This window comes from Scardinius erythrophthalmus (assembly GCF_964197995.2).
Source record: "Scardinius erythrophthalmus genome assembly, chromosome: 4".
Lineage (NCBI taxonomy): Eukaryota > Metazoa > Chordata > Actinopteri > Cypriniformes > Leuciscidae > Scardinius > Scardinius erythrophthalmus.
The window spans coordinates 39281932-39308168 of NC_138224.1; the positions used below are offsets into that span (position 1 = coordinate 39281932).

Genomic DNA, 26237 nt, shown 5'->3' on the forward strand with positions numbered 1-26237 from the left:
TTTTGTCATTTAAAATAAAATGAAATATTATAGTGTGAGAGATTAATATTTTATTTTAAAATAACTTCTTGTACTAAAACCAATATCTTGTGCACTAAAAATGTCTCAATGTAGATTTTGGTGAGCTTAATAGGTACGTTTACCCTATAGACAACTACATCGAACCACAGTGAAACCCACAATAGTTATTTTAATTATATTATTTATTCATTTTTTTTTAAATTTTTTTTTTTTTTAATTACAGGTCAATCTCTAAGCGACCAGTGCTGGACATTACGTTTGGAAGGTCAAGGTGTGTGTGAAGGATCACAGCCTCTTCATCACTGGCCTGGCAGCGCTGTTTGCCTCCTCCTATAACTTCAGCTTGCAGTACCAGGAAGAGGCAGCACCTTGAGTTTGTTCAGAGGTTAGTCATTAGCATATTTGCCATTCATATAAATATTAGACTGAATTGTGACTTGTCTTGACAGTATTTATTAAGCTGACAACTGGTATAAACAATATGGCCATGGTTTCCATACTGGGCTTAGCTTAAGCCAGGTCTAGGCCTTAATAAAATTAGGGTATTTAAGCAGCTTTTATAAAAATGTCTAATAAAAAAAAAAAAACATTACTGGTGTGCATCTTGAGACAAAACAGTGGCAGTCACATATTTTAAGATATGTCAGTGCAAGTTGTTTTCAGTTAAATAGTGAAAATTCTGTCATTAATTACTCAACCTCATGTCGTTCCAAACCTGTAAGACCTTTGTTAATCTTCAGAACACAAATTAAGATATTTTTGATGAAATCTGAGAGGTTTCTGAACCACCCATAGACAGCAACGTCTTTGCAACTTTCAAGGTAGTCAAAACATCGTTTATATAATCCATGTAACTACAGTGGTGCAATCTTAATATTATGAAGCGATGAGAATTCCTTTTGTGCACAAAAACAAAATAACGACATTATTCAACAATCTCTACTCTTTCATGTCATTCTCCTATGCTGTTGATGTAGTGTAAACAGTGTCAAGTCACCTTCATTTATATAGCGCTTTTAACAATATAGATTGTTTCAAAGCAGCTTTACAGTGATAATAGGAGATTACAGTAGCATAGATTGTTTAGGCTTTACAGCAGCTCTAGAATAAATTTATTAGATCGACTATTTTTGACCGTCAAAATGCCGGCGGACACAGCTTCAGTGAGTTGTTCAAAATCTTTCTTTTTAGTAAACTCTGTGTACACAAACAATGTTCTCCATGCTGGAGTTCATGTGTAGAGCCCCTGGTGATACTGAGAGCAAAGTTTCATGTTGTGTCGAGCCTTCTTAGTGTTTTAAAAATAGCGATTTTTGATGCTATCATATTCATGCCCCAAGCACTTCCATTCAAAAGGCAATTTGACTGAAAACGGAAATACGGTCAAACTTAAAAGTGACGTTTCCATCCTAATTATGCTTTTAAACGAAAGTTTGCCTCGGGTAGATTAACAAAAAGAGGTTGCATTTTGGCAAGAGTTATCCTTTAACGCTCTCCGGCCCACTCATCTGCACAAAACAGTGCCTGGTGGCTCGAGAACGCAAACCCTGTTATAGATTTCAAGGTGCAAGCCTTGAAAAAAAGCCAGTGCAGCGCTTCTGGGTTCTACGTCAGAACGTAGGCTTATTATTGTTCGACTCTGGTCGTGTGTGATGACCCAGGAGCTAGCCAATAGTGAGCCTACGCTCTGATGTAGAATCCATAAGCGCTGCACTGTTTACACTACGCCAACAGTGTAGGAGAATGACATAGAAAAGAAGAGATTATTCAACAATGTTGTTATTTTGGGATTATTTCGCGCACAAAAAGTAATCTCGTCACTTCATAATATTAAGGTTGAACCAACATAGTTATATGTACTATTTACTGATGTTTTTACTACCTTTCTGGGCTTTGACAGTTGCAATGACATTGATGTCAATGGAGGGACAGAAACCTCTCAGATTTCATCAAAAATATCTTAATTTGTGTCCCGAAGATGAACGAAAGTCTTGAGGGTGAGTAATAATGACAGAATTTTCATTTTTGGGTGCAAACATGCATTTTAGTCTGGTAAATGTCATGTTTAACATTATCATGTAGTCATGTATGCAATTCACATTGCAAGGCTTGCAATTAAGTAAAATTATTTCTGTCACAAAGGTTTGGGCTGGATTCTGGCAATGTGTGCTCTATATAAACTGAGAGTCTATGACTGCCTTTCCACTGATACTCTGATGGGTCCTGATGAGGGGATGATATTGTTAATGAGCTGGGTGATGAGTAGACAAAAGTTGTAGAATAAAACTTTAAATCTGGCAACCCCACTTCCAAAAGTTTAGTTAGTTGACAGTGCGCTTGTAAACAGACACATTGAGTCGATGTATTTTAACCAGGGCAGAAGAAATATCAGTTATTGATCAACATCCAACATTGCATTTTTTTTTCCATGTTGTTTAGTTTTATCCAAACAAATTAGTCGTTAAAACCGATATCTGGTTTTTATTTACACATCTTTTGTGCTGTCTCTCTCTGTCAAAATATATAAACTCAGTCCATAATATTTCATTGTTTTTTTTTTCTTTCTTTTCTGCCTTTTAGACGCTTTCTTGACATCAATCCTGAATGTGGATCTAAAACAAAGAAAAGACAAGTAACTCCAAAGAAAACTGGCCAATTTATGCAAAAAAAAGAACACCACTGTAAGCCTACAGGTTTCCTCACTTCTGCGAAAACTTGCAGACTTTGAATGGGATTTCGTTTGCACTTTTATGGACTTCAAAACAGAAACAGCACTTCACTACCATTATAAAGCTTGGAAGAGCCAGGACATTTGTAAAATAACTCTGATTGTATTCGTCTGAAAGAAGAATGTCATATAGACCTAGGATGATTGAGGGTGAGTAAATCATGTGCTAATTTAAAATTTTTGGGTGAACTATCCCTTTAATTAAGCGCTTAGTGTTACCTGTTGTTAAAGTGTTAAAATTGCATTTTATGTTTTAAAAAATTCAGCCAACATGTTCACAGAAGGCAATTTTCTGATCTTTGCTTTTAACCAAAATAAATGTTTTAAAACCCAGAAAATGTTGTTTTCTTTTTCCTAGTGTGGCTACTCTTACGAAAAATTAAAGTATAATATTTTAATTATGTAATTATAAAAGCTACATTCCCTGTAAAATACAATTTATTGCTGTAGACAAGTTTAATATTGTAAAAAAGACCAAAAAAAAAGACATGTTCAATGAAAATATAATTGGATCAGTGTAATGTTGCAGTTGTATGTGTGTATTTTACATGGCTCTATTGATTGAAAGATATTTTTAGTTTCAGGAACTAAAAGTTAAGTTGGGCCCGTTAGAATATACAATTTAGTTGAATTATAATGGAGTAATGCTTACTTAACAAGCTGAGTTAAATAAATGGGTGGGGAATGATTGTTTAAACTAAGTATCTTCAGTTACTGTAACTCGGTTACAGTAGACTTAACCGAATGCTTCATTACTTAAAAATTTTAAGGCCACGAGTTACCTTGGTTCTTTTAAGTAGATTCTACTTATCCGGTTCAGTTACTGTAACTCGGTTATAAGTACATTCAACTTAAATGTTCTATTCCATTCCATTATGGGCTTAAGTACATTGAACGTAGTCCACTTCACTTATTCAACTAATGCTTCATTACTTAAAAAATGTAAGGCAACGAGTTACCTTGTTTTTTTTAAGTAGATTCTACTTATCCGGGTTTACAGTGTATTTGATTTTATTCCCATTTGAACTGTTCGTTTCATTTTATGCAGGTAGAGGACCACAATGGAAATAAGCCTGTGGCTTTTTTGTGTATTTTATCCTCAACAAATTGTATTCAATGTATATGAACTGCCTCTGGCATGATTGTATAAGTTTATGATTATTGTTGAAATAAATCAAATCTAATAAAAAAAAAAACACAGACCATTTAGACGTGTAGAGCCGCCTCCTAGAGGGGGCTCTGGATTGTATGATCGTGTTCATAACCCCTTTCGGCAGATCAACGAGTAACCGTTGAGGCTCCATGCATGCAGAGACCAGCGCTCTGGATGGGGATGCCAGATCGAGCCACGGGCTTGGGAGAGAAGGTCTCTCCTTGTCGGTATCGGCCAGGGGACTGTGTCTGCCAGCTGTATTAGTTCCTGGAACCAAGCTTGGTTCTCCCAGTACGGGGCTATGAGGAGCACTGTGTGGCGCGCTTCCCTGACTCTCTTGATGACCTGAGGCAGCAGAGAGACAGGGGGGAAAGCATATAGCGGGCCGCTGGGCCAGGTCTGGGCCAGCGCGTCCTTGTTCTTCGTAAAGAACTCTGGGCAGTGAGCGTTGTCTATTGACGCAAAGAGGTCGCGGTGCCACAGTGACTGGACTGTTTGGGGGTGTAGAGACCACTCCCCAGGGGGAACGTTGTCCTTGGACAGTCTGTCTGGCCCCTCGTTCAGGTGGCCAGGCACATGCGCGGCTCTCAGCGAGCGCAGAGAGTGCTGAGCCCACACGAGGAGGCGTTCCGCCAGGGTGCAGAGCGTCTTTGATCTGACAACGCCCTGGCGATTCACATAGGCCACTACCGATGTATTGTCTGTTCGGACTAGAACATGGTGACCTAGGAGAAATGGGAGGAAGTGCTTGAGCGCTTTCTCGACCGCGAGCATCTCTAGACAGTTTATGTGTAGGAGATTCTCCTGGTCTGACCAGCGGCCATAGACCGGTCTGCCTTCGAAGAGCGCTCCCCAACCTTGGTTGGAAGTGTCTGTCGAGACAACTTTCCGGTGTGAGATCACTCCCATAGTCACTCCTGTGTGATACCATTCGGCTACCAGCCAGGGCTGCAGGGCTGAAATGCAGCCCTGATTCACTCTGACTCGCGAGCCGCCGGCCGCCCAGGCTCGGTGGGGCACGCGCGCTTTCAGCCACCATTGAAGCGGGCGCAATAAGCCCAGCTGGAGCACCGCTGCAGCTGAAGCCATATGCCCCAGGATACGCTGGAATGTCCTCAGCGGAACCTGGCTGCCTACTTGGAAGGATGCGGCGAGGTGACGGATGCGGCGCGCGCGCTGCTCCGACAATCTGGCCGTCATAGCCACCGAGTCCAGTTCTATTCCAAGAAAGGAAATTGACTGACGGGGCGATAACGAGCTCTTGGTCCAGTTGACCGAGAGACCCAGACCTTCCAGATGGCTGAGAAGTATGACGGCAAATCAATGCCAATAATAAACGAGCACACAACTGATGCGGGCGCGCGCGGTAAATGACTTCCGCGAGAGGATAACAGATCTACACGCGAAGAAACGGGAACTCGCGAGCTCATTCAAACCCTGCGCGCGCGCATAACATCATCTCTGTACGCAATACAAGCCCTCGCGCGCGCGCATGATCATTCCCCACACGCTCGCGCTTGATCTGCTCTCGCCTGCTGCTTTTGCTCGCTCGAACAATTTTATTTTTGACAGTCGAGGGGCGGGACTTACTGTTTTAATAACCTCAAATGTCATTGGTTACTTTTCCCCTTTTCCAGAAGTCAGTTGCGATTGGACGCCTGTCCAATGACTTGTAATTCACTTGACTTGAGACATGAGACATCACTTCATTTGTTTTATTTATTGTGGTTTATTGATATGTAATGTGATTTAATGCATTGTTAATATAGAATAGATTCTTACCAAATAACTTTATTAACAGAAAGTCTTGTTGCACTGTATTGTTAAGAGATATTTAGGCTACAGACTATGACGCATTTCCATGGTTATTAGCATTGCAAATTGACCCAAATTTGTATACATTTTTACATTTTATATTTATAACACTGTGATTTGTGATATTGGCATTAAAATATCTTAAAGAAATTGGAGAAAAACGGGAATGTAAAGTCATACAAGTGAAACTCGAACAATTTGAATAAGTTAATGTGCAAAAGTTCATTTATTTCAGCTTACAAGGTGAAACTAATTCAACCTACAAGGTGAAACTAATATATTATATAGACTCATTACATGCAAAGTGAGATATTTCAAGCCTTTATTTGTTATAATTTTGATGATTATGGCTTACAGTTTATGAAAACCTTTTCACAATATTCTAATTTTGAATTTGTTTCTAATTTTGAACTTTTGCACGATGTTCTAACTTTTCGAGTTTCACCTGTATTTGCTGTATATCACCACTACATTACCACTACTCTCATTCACCACTATTTACGTTTACCCAACCAAAATTATATTAGTTCTGTGAACCTCAGAAATGTAAAACGTGACCATTAAATAGTTGCAAATATAACAAGGGCTTTGGATGAAAGATACATTACTTGTTTATATCAATATTCAAGAGTTGTTGCGTAAGCTTTTTGTTATCATCCTGTGTATTACTATTATGTCAATTTTGAGTGGTTTATTATATTTTCTATTAAATGTAAAAGGGATTCTGGCTTCTAAAGATACAGTACAAGGCATAAATAATTACACCCCTCTGAAACCCAAACAAATTCAGAATTTTTTTCTTTATCTGGGACATTTTTTTTTTTAAGATATGTTATGTTCAGATGGGGTGTAATCATTTATATGGTGTACTGTACTTGCCTCATACTTTCTCTTATTATGTTATTAGTTAGAAGGTTAAGATCACTATATAATATTTTAATATCTAATTTGCTGGGTTTAATTTTGTTCCTCTATATTTTGTAGCAAATTCTGAAAAGGCATATGTAAGCTAATTCATGCTGTGTAGGCTACTGTATCTTAACTTGGGAAGCCAGAACCCCTTTTGCATTTAATAGAAAACATAATTAACCACTTATATTACCTAAAAATATATGTGTCATTAGTCTAGCCTAAATATCTCTTAACGACACAATGCAATAAGACTTTCTGTTAATAAAGTATCTGGTAACAATCTATTCTGTATTAACAATGCATTAAATCACATCACACATTAATAAACCACAATAAATAAAACAAATGAAGTGATGTCTCATGTCTCAAGTCAAGTGAATTACGAGTCATTGGACAGGCGTCCAATCGCAACTGACTTCTGGAAAAGGGGAAAAGTAACCAATGACATTTGAGGTTATTAAAACAGTAAGTCCCGCCCCTCGACTGCCAAAAATAAAATTGTTCGAGCGAGCAAAAGCAGCAGGCGAGAGCAGATCAAGCGCGAACGCGTGGGGAATGATCATGCGCGCGCGCGCGAGGGCTTGTATTGCGTGCAGAGATGATGTTATGCACGCGCGCAGGGTTTGAATGAGCTCGCGAGTTCCCGTTTCTTCGCGTGTAGATCTGTTATCCTCTCGCGGAAGTCATTTACCGCGCGCGCCCGCATCAGTTGTGTGCTCGTTTATTATTGGCATTGATTTGCCGTCATAGAGAAGCGCTGTTCTGTGAGACACAAGCTCTGTCTCTGACTGCGCTAGAACAAGCCAGATAGTTCAGTATTCGCATGCCCTGTCTTCTCAGGGGAGCGAGACCTGTATCCATGCACTTCGTAAATGTACGGGGTGCCAAAGATAGGCCGAACGGCAGGACTGTGTATTGATATGCTCGACCGTCGAAGGCGAATCTCAAGAATGGCCTGTGACGGGGAGTTATCTGGATCTGAAAGTACGCGTCCTTCAGATCGAGAGAGATAAACCAGTCTCCTGGGCGAATCTGCACGAGGATTTGTCTGGTTGTGATCATTTTGAATGACCGTCTCATGAGGGCTTTGTTCAAATGTCTCAGATCTAAAATAGGTCTTAGTGCTCATTAGTGCTGTCCTTCTTGGGTATGAGGAAGTAACGGCTGTAAAAGCCCGACTTGCTCAGAGAAGGATGAACCTGTTCTATAGCCCCTTTGCGCAGCAGCTTCGCTATTTCTGCTTGAAGCAAGTGCGCTGCTTCCGAACTCACTTTCGTCTCCGTCTGCGCTAGAAAGCGCGGGGGGCGACGAGCGAATTGAAGCGAATAGGCGTGATTTATAGTATTCAGCACCCATTCTGACGCGCCCTGAATAGCTTACCATGCTTTTGCTCGCATAGCTAGGGGTCGAATGGTCTCTGGGTTCAGATCGCCGCGCTGCGCGGGCTGGTAAACAGTGCTGACTGGCTGTACAGCGTATAATGGCTCGATCCTCACAGATGGAGCGTGTTTTACTGCTGAGCACCCTTGGCGCGAGAGCGACGTGGGGTTTATCGTGTCTGAAAGTGGGTGCGCGTGCTCGTGAGCAGTCGCAGAGTTTACACTTATAACACGGCCAGTGTTTGGGAGCTTTAGAAGGTCTGTAACCCGAGGTAACTGAATGGCAGAGTGAGCAGCGGGTAGGTGTGAGCACAGAGTTGTGGGCACATTTACTACACTTAATACTCGAGCGGCGTGTGTCTGCTTTATGAGAGTGCGCCGTGAGCGCGTTACCATGGGGGACCGTGCTTGTGTTTAGTGGTGAGCACGTGGGAGTGGGCACATTTTCTACACTTATGACACCTTCAGCCAGAGCCGGAAAACCTGATTTTATACTCTTTCTGAGATTTATGTGGGCTGCCGTAAAAACGCCGTTTGAGTGCAGGCGAGCGAGTAATGTTACTGGCTCGTTGGCTGCGGTGTGAGCTGCTGAAATAGCCTGATATAAGGGGACTGACAGAGCTGGGTGTTTTGATGGCGGTCCGGCCACGGCGGGATTGAACCATCTTTTCCTCCTTACAGGTGCTAGGAGGACTTCGCGGGCTCAGGCTTCAATGCTATCTTGGGCTGCGGACCCGGGGGGGCGGCGGTCTGTGACGGCTGGTTGGGCGTGACTTAGGGCGGCCGCCCTGATGTCGCTGCAAAGTAGGAGGCCGAGACGGGCGCTGTGTAGAGCTGCGTGCAGGAGGCTGGGTTTGTGAGCGGCCTGCAGCTGGGCTCGAGCGGCGGGGCAGGAAGAGGTTCATGGCCTGCGATGCCTTTTGCACTTCAGAGAAGCGATCCACAATTCCGCTGACCGCAGGGCCGAAGAGGCCAGTGGATGAGAGCGGGGCATTAAGGAACACTCTGTTGCGATCTGACTCACTCATGTTCAGGTAGAAAGGGTGCTGACCTAGAGGCTGGCGCTTGGCGGCGGCTAGGCAGAAAACACCCGTTGAGTCGATTAGGTGCAGGCTCCTTCGGTAGGGACCAGTCAAGTCCTAGTCGGTCGACCGCTTTGGTGAGGAGGCGGAGAAGTTCCGCGTCGACACTGGCGCGGGACCGGCTAGACTCCTGAGTAGAGGAGGCGGAGCGGTGAGAGCCCGACCACTCCTTGCTGTCTGAAGCAAGCAGAGAGCAGCTGACGTTGACGGCGGTGTCATCTGCTTCATCCCCTGAGGCGACGGCAGTGCAGGCAAAGGCCGGCCGCTGCGCGTCGGAGAAGGTCGGGGGAGAAGGAGAGAGCGAGGCTCGTGGGAGGGGCTCCGGCGAGCGCTCAGCTGTAACATCCGGCTCGGGAGGCCTTTGAGAGCGGCATTTCTTCTTACGTGGCCCGGAAGAGGCAGCCGAAGAAGGGGGAGGATCGTCAAACATGGCGAGTCGAGCCCGCAGGGTCGACATCGGCATCTCCTCACAGTGTTCGCAGCCGCCCGTGGAAAGGAGAACCTCTCGTAAGAGAACACCCCCTCCATAATGAGTTTGAGCTGCTCCCTTCAGGGCGAAGATACAGAGTGCCTCTGGCAAACGAATATTTATAAGCGATCTTTTATACCTAGTGCAATAAGTTTAATTAATAAATCACACTAAATGGTATTTTTCTGGAGAGAAAGTATACTGTACACTAGGGGTGGCACGGTACATGAAAAAACATCCAAACCGTTCGGTTCGCTTGTCTCGGTTCGGTGCGTGTGTGCGTCGCACGGCTCGTGTCCGCGCTAATACAATGCTAAATCATAAATCAGTGTTTATATACTGTCTATGTAAATCAGATTTATGTAGAATAACATTACGATGTCCAGCAATTGATTTAAATAGTGCACTGGGTTTACTCATGGGTTTTACAGATACATTTAATGAGATGTACTCCACTATATGTTGTTTTTTCACTTGAATAGATCGACTGTTTCACGTATGTACTTTAATGTTCCAGTAGCAGAACTTTTGCCAAGCGTGTCAGAGGTTCTAATCCGCACTCGTATATAATTCTTTCTTTTTCATCAAAACCGATTATGTTTATCAGTGGTTGTATATCAAGCAGGCACAGATTTGTGTGAATTTTGTTATGATTTCACCGGAAAGAATAGAGAGTCTCCACAACGGATTGAAGCGCGCGTCCGAGTGAAGACTGTGCGGCGTGTGCATGAGCACTGTACCAGCGCCACTGATCGCAGCGGCAACGAGCACTTTGATCACTTGATTAAAAAAAAAAAATTTCCGTGCTAGATTGCTTCTTATTTAACAAACGAACGAAAAGAATACTTTGCAAGTTAACTGGAGATTGTAGCCACAACGACATCTGCTTGTAATTAAGTGCATCATGTGATCTCCGAACACATCATCTTTTTGTACTGACTGGTTAATGATTCCCCCAGAGGGACAATAGAGTCACCGAAGAGTTTTTTGACTTTACAACCTCATGACCCACGCACACACACACACTCACCCCCACACACACAAAACCTCCTTTGAGTACAATTTCAGGTAGAGATATGGCTCTTGAGTGTATACCTTCTGATATGTATTTGTGATTAACTTTGATTAATAATAGAAGTGTGGTTTGCTAGAATATAGGTTGGAATCCTATAGACTTATGTTCCTTGAAAGGAATTCCTCAGTCGTGTCCTGTTGTAATCCTCCCCCAGACCATAAAACTTTATGACCTCGAGACGGCATATCATCCAGTTCCTCTTGTAAAGCCAACATTCCAACACCTTAACATACATGAAACTCTTCAGAGAAAACTCCCTAAGATGTTTGATATGTATTCCTATGTTTCTCAAAGTGTCGTCGTTTGCCATAACGGAAACACTGACAATTTTATTGTGTGTTTAATCAAGCTTTATTTGTGTGTAATGAGGCATATGAACGTAATGTTATGTGTGTCCAATATCTACCTGTAATTCTTGGTATCTGTCTGACCGTCCTGTTTTAATTCAACCAGTCCCGCACATAGTATTATCGTAAGATGTATTATTCTGTATGTATAATCTTAAGAGGAAATATTAATTATTTCGCTCAGAAGACATATGACACAAGGGGGCGTGTTGCTCTTTACACAAAGAAGACGTCTTCCCGCTACAGATCAGAAGTTTTGATTCGCTATGTCACAAAACAAGGCGTAAACAGATTGTCTGTTAAAAGGAAGAGACCCTCTCTTATCCTCTCTTCTTTCTTCGACCCCGCTGATTCCACTTCCTCTCTTCTCCGGTCGCTCTCATCCCGGACCTCATCCACGTGTAGCGCAGCTCCATGGCAACCAGCTGAACAGGCCTCGCCGTGGCCTCTGGGACACAAACCCCCGCGCCATGTAAAAGCCTGCTGCCTTAGAAACCAAGATTTCTGAAACCTCTCCCCGTCCCGGGAGACAAACCTAATTTTCGCGGTAACTTAAATTCAAGTAAGTCTTGAACTTAAATCCTTTACATCGTCTTGCGAAACGACCCAGAAGACGAAGCCAGACGCAAACCAGCCGGACACGCGCACGCGCGCGTCCCCTTTTCCAGCATCGCACTGAAAGAGTACAACAGCTCGCAAGTACTATCTATCAACCTAAAGGTTGATTTCCTGGTCTCTCTCTCTCTTAGGTCTGCGAATTAAGTTACCCTTCTTCCTCTTCTCTTTTTTCCTTTTTTTTTCTTTCTTTCATTTCATTCTGATCACTTATGTTATTGTTTGGTTATATGTTGTTTGTTTATTGTGTGCATTTTTACGTACGTTTATGTTCGTAGATCATATAATCATAGTTTTGCATTTAATAAAATTTATAAATACTTTTCACTGCCTCTGTGTTTGAAACATCCACTTTTTAAGTCAATGAATCTAAAAAGATCTTAAGCTACAAGCTCGATATTAGACTACATTCAGTAGTTTTAATTAATAAACTCAGAAGGGTTTGATGTCCGTGGCCAGGAGATCAAACTTTCTTGGAGTTTGTAAAGAGATAACCTTTCTTAACTGTGATAATCTCACCTTTATTCGCTGGACGAATAACGATTAAATCAGTTACAGAACCAGTTAATCTCTATAATTGATAAAATAAATGTACATGCGACTTATGAATTATGACCATGAGTCATAATTATTAATATTTCCAAAATTCCCCATATTCTTGAGCTAATTCAAATTTACCCCGAGTCGCAAACGCTAGAGTTTTGGTGGAAGAACGCTTGGCAGTTTCAAACGTTATTTGGTGGAACAAATTCAGTTTCAGTGAATGTGTATTATTGGTATTAATAATTGTAACGTTACACGCGCGTTTTGAATTGTGAGGTAAGTCGCTATAAAGCGAACTCACTCAGCTGACGTTAGGCACAAAGCCAGCTCAGCTCTTCAAATTAACAGTTTTAAAAATGTCTAAGCATTTTTAATCACTGTTAAGAGCTAAAACTGCAGTTCATGACATTACATTGTGTCTCTGTAAAGACGAAGCAAAACTCTTCACAGTTAGTACATGCAATATGATTTAAACCGACTAAATGAAGACGAAGGATCTATTTTAGGACGAAGGCGTAAATCTGACCTGGGCAGTGCCTCAGTTTCAGTCGTAATAGGCCTTATGATAATACATTACCGATAAACTCCTGGTCAGAAATTGGCGTCGCGAACCAATTTTGAAAAACCTACGCATAAAATCATAAAAGGGCTATTTTGATTAATGCTTATGGGAGATGAGTAGATGATAATCCTGCTCATAGCTGTTTGATGCATGTGTGCTCACGGCTTAAGTTCACAGATGTCTAATTCCTGTCGTGCTCATAGCTCTAGTGATTAAAACAAGAAGTTTTAATACCTGTTTTATTGTAAACGTTTCAGAGATAATGTGTAATTGAAGACCAGTTTTATGAATTAAGAAAAGATGATAATCCCTGTTCTTATGCTAAAACCGTCTCAATGTGTAATGTAAATGTGTAATATAAATGTGTAATCCCTGTAGTTACATGTTGTAAAACTCGCTCATTCTCAACAGAGCGCGAAATACTCGTGATTTCCACAGATAAGAAAATCTGCTGTCTAAATTGCTGAATCACGTCACCGACACTAGAGGGCAGCTTCTAGGTGTGTGGCAGTTCTCAAATCACGCGCGCCCCACCGACGTCATCCTGCGTGAGCGTCGCCTCCCACTGACGTCAGCCTGCGCGAGCGCAACTACGCCATCTCGTGGCGTTCTAAGATAATACCTGCTTTCAATTTCTTTTTCTCTCTGCATTCATTTTCTCTCTTAAATACTTAACTGCATTCAAGCTTAGCTTATGCTGATATTATTTGGAGTTAGACAATTCCTTTTTCTGTTTTTGACTGTCACACTTTAAGTTAAGTTCGGGAAAAAAGAAAACTTTTCGAATTAAAAACTTAGATTTGATTCACTCAGTTCATTGATAGGTCCACCTAGGAAGAAGCACGCCACCGTGTGGCCATCTTGGGTCGACTTATCAATATCTGTGTAACCCCCCAGTCTGCAATTAAAGTGTCTCATTGCTACCCTTTTCGTTTGATTATTTTTATAATCAATACTAATAACTTCAGTGTTATTGTAAGGATTATGGGAAGTCATTCTGAATTTCAGTTTAATTAATTTTAGTATTGATACATCACTGTCATCATTCTAATTTTCTTTCCTTCCTTATTTTTTTTTATTATTTTTTTTAACCTCCCCTTGCATGCTTAGTTGAATTTCAATTCAAACTAGTTTGTATTTTAATTCAAAATTGTGTCTAATCAGCCAGGGAAGACCACTGAGAAGACATACGGCCCTCACCCTAGTGGCACAAACCCACTGCCGGGGCCTATCCCTCTACCTGCGTCTCAAGCCTGTGTTGTTGTTCACATTTTATTTCATTGATAATTTTTTTTTTCTCTTCCCTCTTTTCTCCAAAGGGGGGTGGGGGGGGGGGGGGTAGGTTATTCTGATAAATCACCATCAGTTATCATAATTTTTTTTTTGTTGTTGTATCACTATTTTAGTACAGCCTTTGCCTCTGACTCCTGCATACATATTTACCCAATTTGATGAAACCAGAAAGCCTTAATTCACATTAAGTCCAACCTCTTAATCCCTTATTGTGTATCTATGGGCAGGACTCAGTCAGTGCACTGGGGAGATTGAGACGTCATCACTGGTTTCCACCTGGATGACCTCTATTCACCCCAGGTAACTAAAATTTGATAGAACCCATCCACTTATTATGAACCACAGAATACTAGATATTCCTTCTGGTGTATTTTAAGTGCTTGGCCCACCTTTTTCTCTCTAAGACACCCCTTCTTTCGAGGTCCTGTCCCGATAACTCTAGCAGTGTTAACCCTCTGGGGTCTAAGGTGTTTTTGGGGTCCTTGAGATGTTCTGACATGCCCTGACATTTTTGCTTTTTTCAGTTGCTTATAAACATATTAATGGCAAAAAAAATATTACACACTATTTAGCACAAACAGGGCTACCATGAAATGTGAGCAACAAGAATGTACATGTCTGCATTTCTGAGAGAATAATGTTTATGCTTGGTTATTGAAAAAACTAAAAACTAAAGTTTCTGAAATAAGGCCATAAAACACATTCTAAATATGTGCCAATAAGACTTTTGTCTAAAAGATGTCATCGCCTAGTGTTTTTTCTTCAAAATGAAGTGAAAATCACCCTGCCTTATCATTCACATAACACAATACATTGATTTGAATTTTGCAAAGCACTTTCTGTTTGGAAAGGCCATATGCGGAGTGGGCGTCAACGGTCATGCATATATAGTGGTTCACACCTGAGGAGACAATGGGGCCTGCATACTTAATTAGCCATTCATTCAGGTGAGTCACTGAGCCACAAGAATGCAAGAGCAACAATTGGAAGCATCTCAATTCTTTTTTATTTTTCCTCATATTGTGCTTGCAATTTGGCCTATAATATCCAAGGAAAACATGTCTAGTAATTGTGCAGTTAATTCTCATACTGTATTTTCAGTTTTGGAATATTTATGCTCTCCCCAAATTTGTCAATAATAAAACACAATAAAAGTTATTTAAAGAAAAGGCTTATATTTACCTTTTAATAGTTTGTTTACATCTACCTTGTAAATATATTTTTTTATTAAAAAGGTTACAATTACAACAACAATTCAAGTGTAATCTTTCTTTGTAAAAACTAAAGTATACATTTTATCATACATATTTCAAAGTTAAGGATTTGATTGATTATTTGATAACTTTATTTTTGACAAAACATATTATATTTAACATAAGCAAATATTGGCAAACAAAAGCTTATTTGAGGTGGCAGATATTTTACATTAAAAATGTATAATCTATCCAAAACTAATCAACGAAATGTTGTCTTTCATATGTCTGTAACATAGGTCTTTCATTTTTATTATAAGAAATATAAATGTTAATTTGCAGTTTAAATCCAGGAAATTTGTTAATGAAAAAATTATTAAAAGTAAGATACAATTGATACAAAACGAAATTCGTTTTAAAGAAAGGATTTGTACTTTCTGTTTTGAGGTCTCTGTGAAAGTTTGAAAGTCTTTTAGTGATTTTTTTAGAGCGCTCGCGTCCATAATGGAGAACTGTCACGTAATATTGTTTTTTCCTCATAAATGCGAACACGAAAAGCTTCAAAAGACTTTTAAGTAAAACTTACTCCGAAATTGTTTTCTCTGCGGAATTCGCTCTTCAAAATGCTGCCGTTCGTCGTCTGAGTTACAATCTTCCTCTGAGGAAAAGGTGCATTCTTCCTCGCCGTCCAGAATCATCTGAAGGGCGTCTTTATTACCGGAGAAGCGTGTCATACTCAAAACGCGATGAACTATCAGTAAGTCTGATGAAGAAACTTTTTATGGCATTGATCGGGGGGCGGGTGCGCTGCATACTAGATCATCTAACTATTTACATGTGAATCGCGCCGGGGGCGGGGCGGCCGCAGCTGATTATAGAGATAATGAGGCAGAAGGAAAAACGGTACCTCTCCTTGCTTTCAAACGGATTACATGAGTTGAAAACATTTGTTTTTTATATAAATTACTTCATTTAAAAGAGGAGATTTCAAGCTTCATAAAGACATATCTCACGTGCCTGTGTGAGAAGTATTCGCTGAGTTATGATTCATTTTCGGACGCGTTTCAGAATGGACTACACGGACAGAGAGAAGGCAGAACTCGCTTCGTGTTTATTTTTCTTTATTTGGCGAAAAGCACAACACTTTGTTTTTATTGTGAGTGTACACAAAAATAATACACACTTAACAGGATAGATTGATGTATAACACAAGCATATAAGATAAAAATTAATATTTTTATTTTATTATTTTTTTGCACTCATACGGAAAAAAACGAGCCTCAGGGGGTTAATAGGCTTAGGCCTCTTTCATTTTTTTTTACTTTACTATATAACACTCTCCGTGTTATTGTTTGTGACGTTTCATTGCAGACCAATTCACTTCCTTGTGTTGTGTTTCCCTTTTCTTCCCTACCTTCAACTTTTTGTTATTTTAATTTTTCTCCATTTCTGTTGTGATTTGTTTCTCTCATTTCACTTACAGACAGAACCTGAGAGAGACCCCAGGAAAGCTGAATAATAGAGTAAACAATCCAAGCGGGCGTCTTTAGACGACTCCCAGGCTACCGCCTGTCAAAATCTCTATTGTGGGTTTAGCCATACCCACGAAATTGGCTCCGCTAACTGTCGGCATCAGTTAGCCCGAAATTCTCATAAACGGCCTAGCCCGTATGAGTATAGCTCATTTGACCCTAAAACAAACTTGCATTTTGTCTCTTTTTGTGTGTGCTGTGCTTCTCTCGCCAACAGTAAGCCGAGATGTCGAGCTCACCCTGTCCTGCAGTCCGCTGGGACGACCTTGAGGCATGGCTGAGGGACATAACAAAGACCGTGCTGCCCCAGGACCCACATCGCTCGAGCCAAGAGCAACGGGACACAGACCTGAGCCAGTTCGAGTCCCATGATCCAGCCCAGACATACAGCCACGAGCAGCTGTCCAAAATCTTCGGAAACCTCACACTCAAACTCGTCGCCAGGGCCCGGGACAGTGAAAGAACCAACCTCGATCTGGAGCAGAAGGTAGCCGCACTACAGCTCCAGGCCACAGAGGCCCTGGAGGACCGAGCACACACACAGAGCCGTCCAGACCAGCTCCTCTCCCTGACCGAGGAAGAGGACGAGACGGACACAACGCTACAACAGGAAGTTGAAAGACTTCAAAATGCCCTAGACGATCTTCATCGGCACACAGACCAAAGACAACAGTCGGAGGAACTCACCCGGAAGGAACTCAACGAAAGGCTCCAACAGGCTGAAGCTCTCCTTGAGAGAGCAGAGACTAAAATCCATGAGCTCGCTCAACAGAGACACGATCTCGAAGACGAACTAGACATGGTTCGCAGAGAACTGAGACATGCTTACAGACTTAACAGTGACAGGGAAGGGGAAGAACACCCCACACCATTTCCCCCTTCCCACGAGTCCACGCCTTTCAGTTTCACACCCAGAGCTGGAAAGGGGGGCGAAAGCCCACTGCACAACACCTCGCCTGTCAGCCAAACACCAAGAGCTGTAAAGGGTCAGAATCCTCTCCAGACGGATTGGGCCCCCAGCAACAGCTCTCGTCCAACCAGCCTCGACAAGCTGGCCAGAAACATTCCTACGTTTGCCGGAGACCACAGTGTTCATTCTTACCTTCAAGACATTGATTTTCACCTGCAAACTGTCGCTAACGTGACAGCTTGGGACAAGTTCTACTTGTTACGAATCACCGCAAATAGAGAAGTGCGTAGCTTCCTGGATCGACAACCAGAGGCTGTCAAAGCAGATTACAAGCAACTGCGACAAGCTTTGATCCTTGAATTCTCTGACCCAGAATCAGACCAAGGGTTTATCAAGGCCTTTGACATCAAACAGGCCCGACTTGAACACCCCCAGTCCTACTATGACCGACTCCGACAAACGTTCTTCGGAGCAACCAACGCTCCACATTTGGAAGAAGATGTAACTTTTAGAATTTTGTTTCTGCGGAATCTGCATAGCACCGTGAGTAAACATCTCGGTGTGCTCGTCTGCCCACGAACCATGTCTATTCGAAGACTCAGAGACTTAGCTCACAAGGCTTACACCAAGCAAAGGGCTATGGATGAAAAGACTGTCGAAACACACACCATTTACTCTGTCTCTGAGCACTGCTCAGAGCCAGACAGCAGGTGGCAGCATGACTGTGACGGTGCTCATTCAAAGCGTCGGACCAAGCGCTCAGAAAGATTCTGGAACCAGCATCACCCGCCGTCCAGAACTCCAAGCCCTGACCGTCAAACCTATAGCCACTCTCTCCAGAACCCTGATGAGCCCGAGTCTTCTTACACAACAGGTGAAGACAGTGCAGCCACGTCTGACACCGACACAGAAAACGAGCACTGACACCTGCTGTTTCAAGGTTATCTCTGACCTGCAGCTGTGCAACCAGACCAATGTCTGCGCCACATACCTACCACCATCACGATTGCAGTGATTACACAGCACAATCAAACTTTACCAACTACACTGCACGCCTCAGAGCCGCTTACGCCACCTCCGCTGTGTACAAAGAAAGGTCATGCGGACCTCTGATGAACAGACCTTTCCTATACCAAGGGTGCCCATGTGTTGAACACCGCAGCACGAAAGCTACGCATGGCACATCGAAGCACGTGTCATACCAACCTCAGCGAAGCAACAAGACTGTCCTAGCCAACCAAGGACATCCATCGCTGAAATTTTTCCTCCCTTTCTCTCTCTCTCTCTTTTTCCTCCAACAGGATGCAGTGGTGGTTCGCTAGAAAGAAGCCGCAATCGGACATCACCAGATCCGGCATCCGGCATCGCATTAGGAGAGAGAGCAGCCCGACTCCTGCCTGCCAAAGCAGGACTCACACTCAGAGAAGTCTAGCACGGTGATGTGCATCTCCACGGTCACCGACCACGCCCTGACACTCGTTGTGCCTATTTGTTGTTCAACGAATTCCATCCCGAATTTCGTTTAACAAAAAGGGGGAATGTAGCCACAACGACATCTGCTTGTAATTAAGTGCATCATGTGATCTCCGAACACATCATCTTTTGTACTGACTGGTTAATGATTCCCCCAGAGGGACAATAGAGTCACCGAAGAGTTTTGTGACTTTACAACCTCATGACCCACGCACACACACACACTCACCCCCACACACACAAAACCTCCTTTGAGTACAATTTCAGGTAGAGATATGGCTCTTGAGTGTATACCTTCTGATATGTATTTGTGATTAACTTTGATTAATAATAGAAGTGTGGTTTGCTAGAATATAGGTTGGAATCCTATAGACTTATGTTCCTTGAAAGGAATTCCTCAGTCGTGTCCTGTTGTAATCCTCCCCCAGACCATAAAACTTTATGACCTCGAGACGGCATCTCATCCAGTTCCTCTTGTAAAGCCAACATTCCAACACCTTAACATACATGAAACTCTTCAGAGAAAACTCCCTAAGATGTTTGATATGTATTCTCAAAGTGTCGTCGTTTGCCATAACGGAAACACTGACAATTTTATTGTGTGTTTAATCAAGCTTTATTTGTGTGTAATGAGGCATATGAACGTAATGTTATGTGTGTCCAATATCTACCTGTAATTCTTGGTATCTGTCTGACCGTCCTGTTTTAATTCAACCAGTCCCGCACATAGTATTATCGTAAGATGTATTATTCTGTATGTATAATCTTAAGAGGAAATATTAATTATTTCGCTCAGAAGACATATGACACAAGGGGGCGTGTTGCTCTTTACACAAAGAAGACGTCTTCCCGCTACAGATCAGAAGTTTTGATTCGCTATGTCACAAAACAAGGCGTAAACAGATTGTCTGTTAAAAGGAAGAGACCCCCTCTTATCCTCTCTTCTTTCTTCGACCCCGCTGATTCCACTTCCTCTCTTCTCCGGTCGCTCTCATCCCGGACCTCATCCACGTGTAGCGCAGCTCCATGGCAACCAGCTGAACAGGCCTCGCCGTGGCCTCTGGGACACAAACCCCCGCGCCATGTAAAAGCCTGCTGCCTTAGAAACCAAGATTTCTGAAACCTCTCCCCGTCCCGGGAGACAAACCTAATTTTCGCGGTAACTTAAATTCAAGTAAGCCTTTACATCGTCTTGCGAAACGACCCAGAAGACGAAGCCAGACGCAAACCAGCCGGACACGCGCACACGCGCGTCCCCTTTTCCAGCATCGCACTGAAAGAGTACAACAGCTCGCAAGTACTATCTATCAACCTAAAAGTTGATTTCCTGGTCTCTCTCTCTCTTAGGTCTGCGAATTAAGTTACCCTTCTTCCTCTTCTCTTTTTTCCTTTTTTTTTTCTTTCTTTCATTTCATTCTGATCACTTATGTTATTGTTTGGTTATTGTCACGGGACACACACGGGAAAAGGTAGATCCAATAGCAGTAGTTTATTAAATGTAATCCAATCTCGTAGTCATCCAAGCAGGGGGTCAAAATCCATGTAATCCAATCCAAACACGAGAAATAATACAAGAACAGGCCAAGGAAAACAGACTTCAAAAGTGCAGTGACATTCAACAAGGACTCCGTGACAGACACTAAACAGGCAGGGTATTTAAACACAGAAACTAACGATCATGATGGGGAACAGCTGGGTGCAATGAACAGTGATGAGAGCAGAGAAGGATTGTGGGAAATGCAGTTCATGAATGATGACAGAAAGGGGAAAAGAGACCTCTAGGGGACAACCAGGGAACACAAACCCAACACTGTGACATAACCCCCCCTCTACGGAGTGGCTCCCAGACACTCCAAGACAGGACACGGAACAAAACAAAAGTTCAGGAGGGAGGTGGCATGGTGGAGGATCAGGGGGAGGGACGGGGGGCCAGGTCCATGAAGGGAAACAGAAACAGGGGGTAACAGACTCAAAGGGGCCCAGGGTGACACAGACAGTACATCGGGGAAACAGGGCGAAGCCAACAGTCCATCGGGCGGCCAGTGCGAAGCAACCCCTCCATTAGGCGGCCGGGGCGAAGCGAACAGTCCATCGGGTGGCCTGGGCGGAGAAGACCCTTCGGGCGGCCACGGCGGAGACGACCCCTCGGGCGGCCACGGCGGAGACGACCCCTCGGGCGGCCAGGGTGGAGACGACCCCTCGGGCGGCCAGGGCGGAGACTTTCCCTCGGGCGGCCAGGGCGGAGACTTTCCCTCGGGCGGCCAGGGTGGAGACTTTCCCTCGGGCGGCCAGGGCGGAGACTTTCCCTCGGGCGGCCAGGGCGGTGAAGACCCCTCGGGCGGCCAGGGCGGTGAAGACCCCTCGGGCGGCCACGGCGGTGAAGACCCCTCGGGCGGCCACGGCGGTGAAGACCCCTCGGGCGGCCACGGCGCAGGAACTGGAACAGACACCAATGGCTCAGGCACTGGAACTGGCACCACCGACTCAGGCACTGGAACTGGCACCACCGACTCAGGCACTGGAACTGGCACCACCGACTTAGGCACTGGAACTGGCACCACCGACTCAGGCACTGGAACTGGCACCACCGACTCAGGCACTGGAACTGGCACCACCGACTCAGGAACAGACACCACCGGCCCAGGAACAGACACCACCGGTCCAAGTGTGTGCGTAGCCCACACACACCACATGGCTGTGGCCATAATGGCCAGTGTCGCGGTCACTGAGGGCTCAGGAACAGACGCCTCCGGCTCAGGAACAGGCTCAGGAACAGACACTGGCTCCGGCTCAGGAACAGACACTGGCTCCGGCTCAGGAACAGACACTGGCTCCGGCTCAGGAACAGACACTGGCTCCGGCTCAGGAACAGACACTGGCTCCGGCTCAGGAACTGGAACAGACACAGACACTGGCTCCGGCTCAGGAACAGACACCACTGGCTCAGGTTCAGGTTCAGGAACAGACACCACAAGCACCATATTGTCTGAAGACCCAGGCTCGGCAGACGTGACGTGAACAGGCTCGGCGGCGGCCATCTTGTCCGAAGACACAGGCTCGACGACGGCCACCTTGTCCGAAGACACAGGCTCGGCAGGCGTGACGTGAACAGGCTCGGCGGCGGCCATCTTGTCCGAAGACACAGGCTCGGCAGACGTGCCGTGGACAGTCTTGGTACTTTCTAGGATCTGAAATAGCGTATCAAAATAATCCAACAGGCTTTCCGCCGCTGTGGCAATAGCGGGCTGCTCGGGCACGGCCTCCGGGACGACAGGGTGCTGCACGAGGACGGCCTCTGGGATGACAGCTGGCTGCACGGGCATGACCTCTGGGATGACAGTGGTCTGCTCGGGGATGACTGCGGACTGCACGGGTACGGCCTCCGGTTCTTTGGGGAGGTTGGAGGTCTTCCTCCTCCTCCGCCTCCAGACCACCGAACTCGAGACCACCGGAACTGGGACCACCGGAACTGGGACCACCGGAAACGGGACCACCGGAAACGGGACCACCGGAAACGGGTCCAACGGAAACGGGACCACCGGAACTGGGACCACTGGGCTAAGCCCTGGCTCAGATCTGGAACCGCTGGACAGTTCGGGCTCGGGGCTGGAAAAAGACTGAAGCGGCGAGTGGTGTTGGGGTCCATATCCACCACCTCCTCCCCTGCGGCCTCCACGGGTCCCACGAAAAATTACTAGACGGGTTCCATTAAACAAATCTCTCTTCTCCCGCTCGGTGGCTGGGGAAGAGAAGTTTGAAAACATACCGCTGGATCTTTGTGGTGACGGAGTCCTTCTGTCACGGGACACACACGGGAAAAGGTAGATCCAATAGCAGTAGTTTATTAAATGTAATCCAATCTCGTAGTCATCCAAGCAGGGGGTCAAAATCCATGTAATCCAATCCAAACACGAGAAATAATACAAGAACAGGCCAAGGAAAACAGACTTCAAAAGTGCAGTGACATTCAACAAGGACTCCGTGACAGACACTAAACAGGCAGGGTATTTAAACACAGAAACTAACGATCATGATGGGGAACAGCTGGGTGCAATGAACAGTGATGAGAGCAGACAAGGATTGTGGGAAATGCAGTTCATGAATGATGACAGAAAGGGGAAAAGAGACCTCTAGGGGACAACCAGGGAACACAAACCCAACACTGTGACAGTTATATGTCGTTTGTTTATTGTGTGCATTTTTACGTACGTTTATGTTCGTAGATCATATAATCATAGTTTTGCATTTATTAAAATTCATAAATACTTTTCACTGCCTCTGTGTTTGAAACATCCACTTTTTAAGTCAATGAATCTAAAAAGATCTTAAGCTACAAGCTCGATATTAGACTACATTCAGTAGTTTTAATTAATAAACTCAGAAGGGTTTGATGTCCGTGGCCAGGAGATCAAACTTTCTTGGAGTTTGTAAAGAGATAACCCTTCTTAACTGTGATAATCTCACCTTTATTCGCTGGACGAATAACGATTAGATCAGTTACAGAACCAGTTAATCTCTATAATTGATAAAATAAATGTACATGCGACTTTACAGGATGGGTATGGGGCAAACTGCAATGATGTGATACGATGGGCGGAGAGATGTATATGTCGTATGTGATATGATGTTGGTATGTTGATATATGTTTATGTTTGTATAATGATGTTTTTATAGGTCTGGTGAGACCAAAGAAAATTTTCCAGCCTTGGCTGGACAATAAAGTGGTATTCTATTCTATTCTATTCTATTCTATTCTATTCTATTCAATCAGCTAATAGACTATTTATCATCATGGGAGAAATTAAAAATGGCAACCGCATGACTGTTCATCCCAAAACTCAAGAGTTGCTCCCAGCTTGGTACCCGAATCCCAGCTTGGTGCCCAAACTCTCTCAGTAGAAGATCTTGTACTTTCCAAAAAATCTCTTGTTCATCATGTTCAACAACAGAACTTTCCAGATGAAATGACATTGAATAAAGGTCATGCTGTGAAAACCAGTAGCAGGATATACAAGTTGGATGTAATCCTTGACAATGACATCTTGAGAGTCTTCGGAAGATTGAGCAAGATGGTAATGTCAGAAGAGTTCAAGCATCCAGATATACCCAATGATCTGTGTAGACTATTAAAGTAAGCATATTCATATTCACTGTGGTAGAATCCAACTGCTTGCTAAACTCCATAAAAGATACTGGATTACCAGAGGTAAAGCTACTGCCAGAAAAGTAATCATAAATTGCTTCTTCTGTAGAGGTTATCATGGATCTGCAATTGAACAAAAGATGGCAGACTTACCCCTGAATCTAATCACACCTGCCTTACCACCTTTCAGTCATGTTAATCGATTACTTTGGTCTCATTGAGGTGAAGAGGGGTAGAACTCATGTCAGAAGATAAAGTGTGTTATTACATGGCTTGGTTGAATTCCGATGTAGAATGCGGTTTTATTTCTTGATAACAGACCGCTGCTAAGGATAACACACCGTTGCCATGAAAAACAGAGCGTTGCTATGGACGCAGGATTCTAACCGTAGAGACGGAACAGACTAGATTCTTTAGCGGAAGCAATACAATCATTTTTAAATCAATAAACTCCCTTTTAAATCAATATTTTGTGTCAAATTATTGATTTATTTGGTAGGTAGCCATGTAATAAGCGGGATAATGTAGAGCGAGGCGGTTGTTATAGCGAATACAACCCCGTGTGATAGAAATATTTTATGTAATGGATATTTTCAACATTAAATGTACAGAGAAATCAGATTAAGGATGCTCAGGTCAAAGACCATATATACTTACCTAAAAAGTGCTTAACACAGTAGAACTAAGTCATATGATTAGCTTAGATCATTTTAAACTAATCACCAGAAAAAAAAATGCAGTGAAGAAAACTTGAGTGATATTGATTGATTTTTACTCAGTTGTAAGATTTAAATGTACATGTATCTTTTGTTCTGTGGCCAGTGATTTCCCGGCCATGAATAAAACATTTCTACAAAGAGCAACTTGGGAGTCGTGTCAGGTATATGCTGCACAGCTGAGAAACAGATTCTACACTCAAAAGACAACAAAAGAACATATATGTGTGATTGAGGTAGTAATAGAAGTACTAAAGATTCTATGCTCAAAAGACAACTAAAGAAACCGCTCAAGTGTGATTGAGGTAGTTATAGCAGCTTCTTGACGGAATACCGTCACCTTACTTCAGGGAAGTATTGTATTGTATTGTAAGTATTCAGGGAACTACCTCTAGATACTGTAGTTATTATTTTTAACAACTGGAAGTTGTTTAAATTGTCAGTGGTGAAGAAGTCTGATTAAGTCAGTGGTGTTCGTATTAAGAATTTCCACGACAATGGCCATAAGACCAGAGGACTTTGACAATAAAAGAATTATGGCTCTTTTTTTAATCAAATATAGTGTTCAGCGTCAGTTCAGGCAGGCCACGTAGTCAAGCTCAGCTATCATCTGATACCCAGACCTAACAGCTGATCCGATTCCTAAGCACTCTACTACTACTACTATGGCCGTTCATGTCGAGTGCGACGAACTGCTTCCCGTTTTGAGCGTCTCTCTTCCAGAAATGACTTGTAGGACTCCTGAGAGTCCCTGCGGCCGTTGTTAATTGCTGCACGCCAGTTGGGTCTGTCATTTGCAAGTGCCTCCCAATTGTCCAGGTTGATGGAGAAGGCCTGAAGATCCCTCTTAATGACGTCTTTGAAACGTAGATGGGGGCGACCCTGTTTGCGGGGGGCATTTGCCAGCTCGCCATACAGCAAGATTTTTGGGAGGTGGGTGTCATTCATTCGATAAATATGTCCAGTCCAACGGAGGTGGCGTTCACGAAGGATGGTGTACAGGTCACTGGAACCAGTTCTCTCAAGTATGACAGAGTTTGGCACATGGTCCTTCCAGCATACACCCAGTATGGAGCGGAGGCAGCGAAAATGGAAGGCGTTGAGCCAATGTTCATGCCTCCTTTAAGTTGTCCATGTCTCACTTGCATATAGTAAGGTGCTAAGTACACATGCATGATATACACGGACTTTGAGGAGCATTGAGAGGTTCTTGTTGTGCCAGACACGCTTGCTCAATTTTCCAAACACCGATGATGCCCTCCCAATGCGCATGTCA

General features: G+C 43.5%; 1 protein-coding gene across 1 annotated transcript in view; it reads right to left on the minus strand.

Annotated features, from left to right (window-relative positions):
• Positions 1–236: 236 nt before the first annotated feature.
• The window catches only part of LOC308689448 (uncharacterized protein), a 50891-nt gene continuing 24890 nt past the window's right edge, over positions 237–26237 (minus strand). Inside the window, exon 4 of the mRNA XM_081363159.1 lies at positions 237–389. The gene's annotated coding sequence lies outside the window, so the exon portion shown is untranslated. The remainder of the gene's footprint in view (positions 390–26237) is intronic.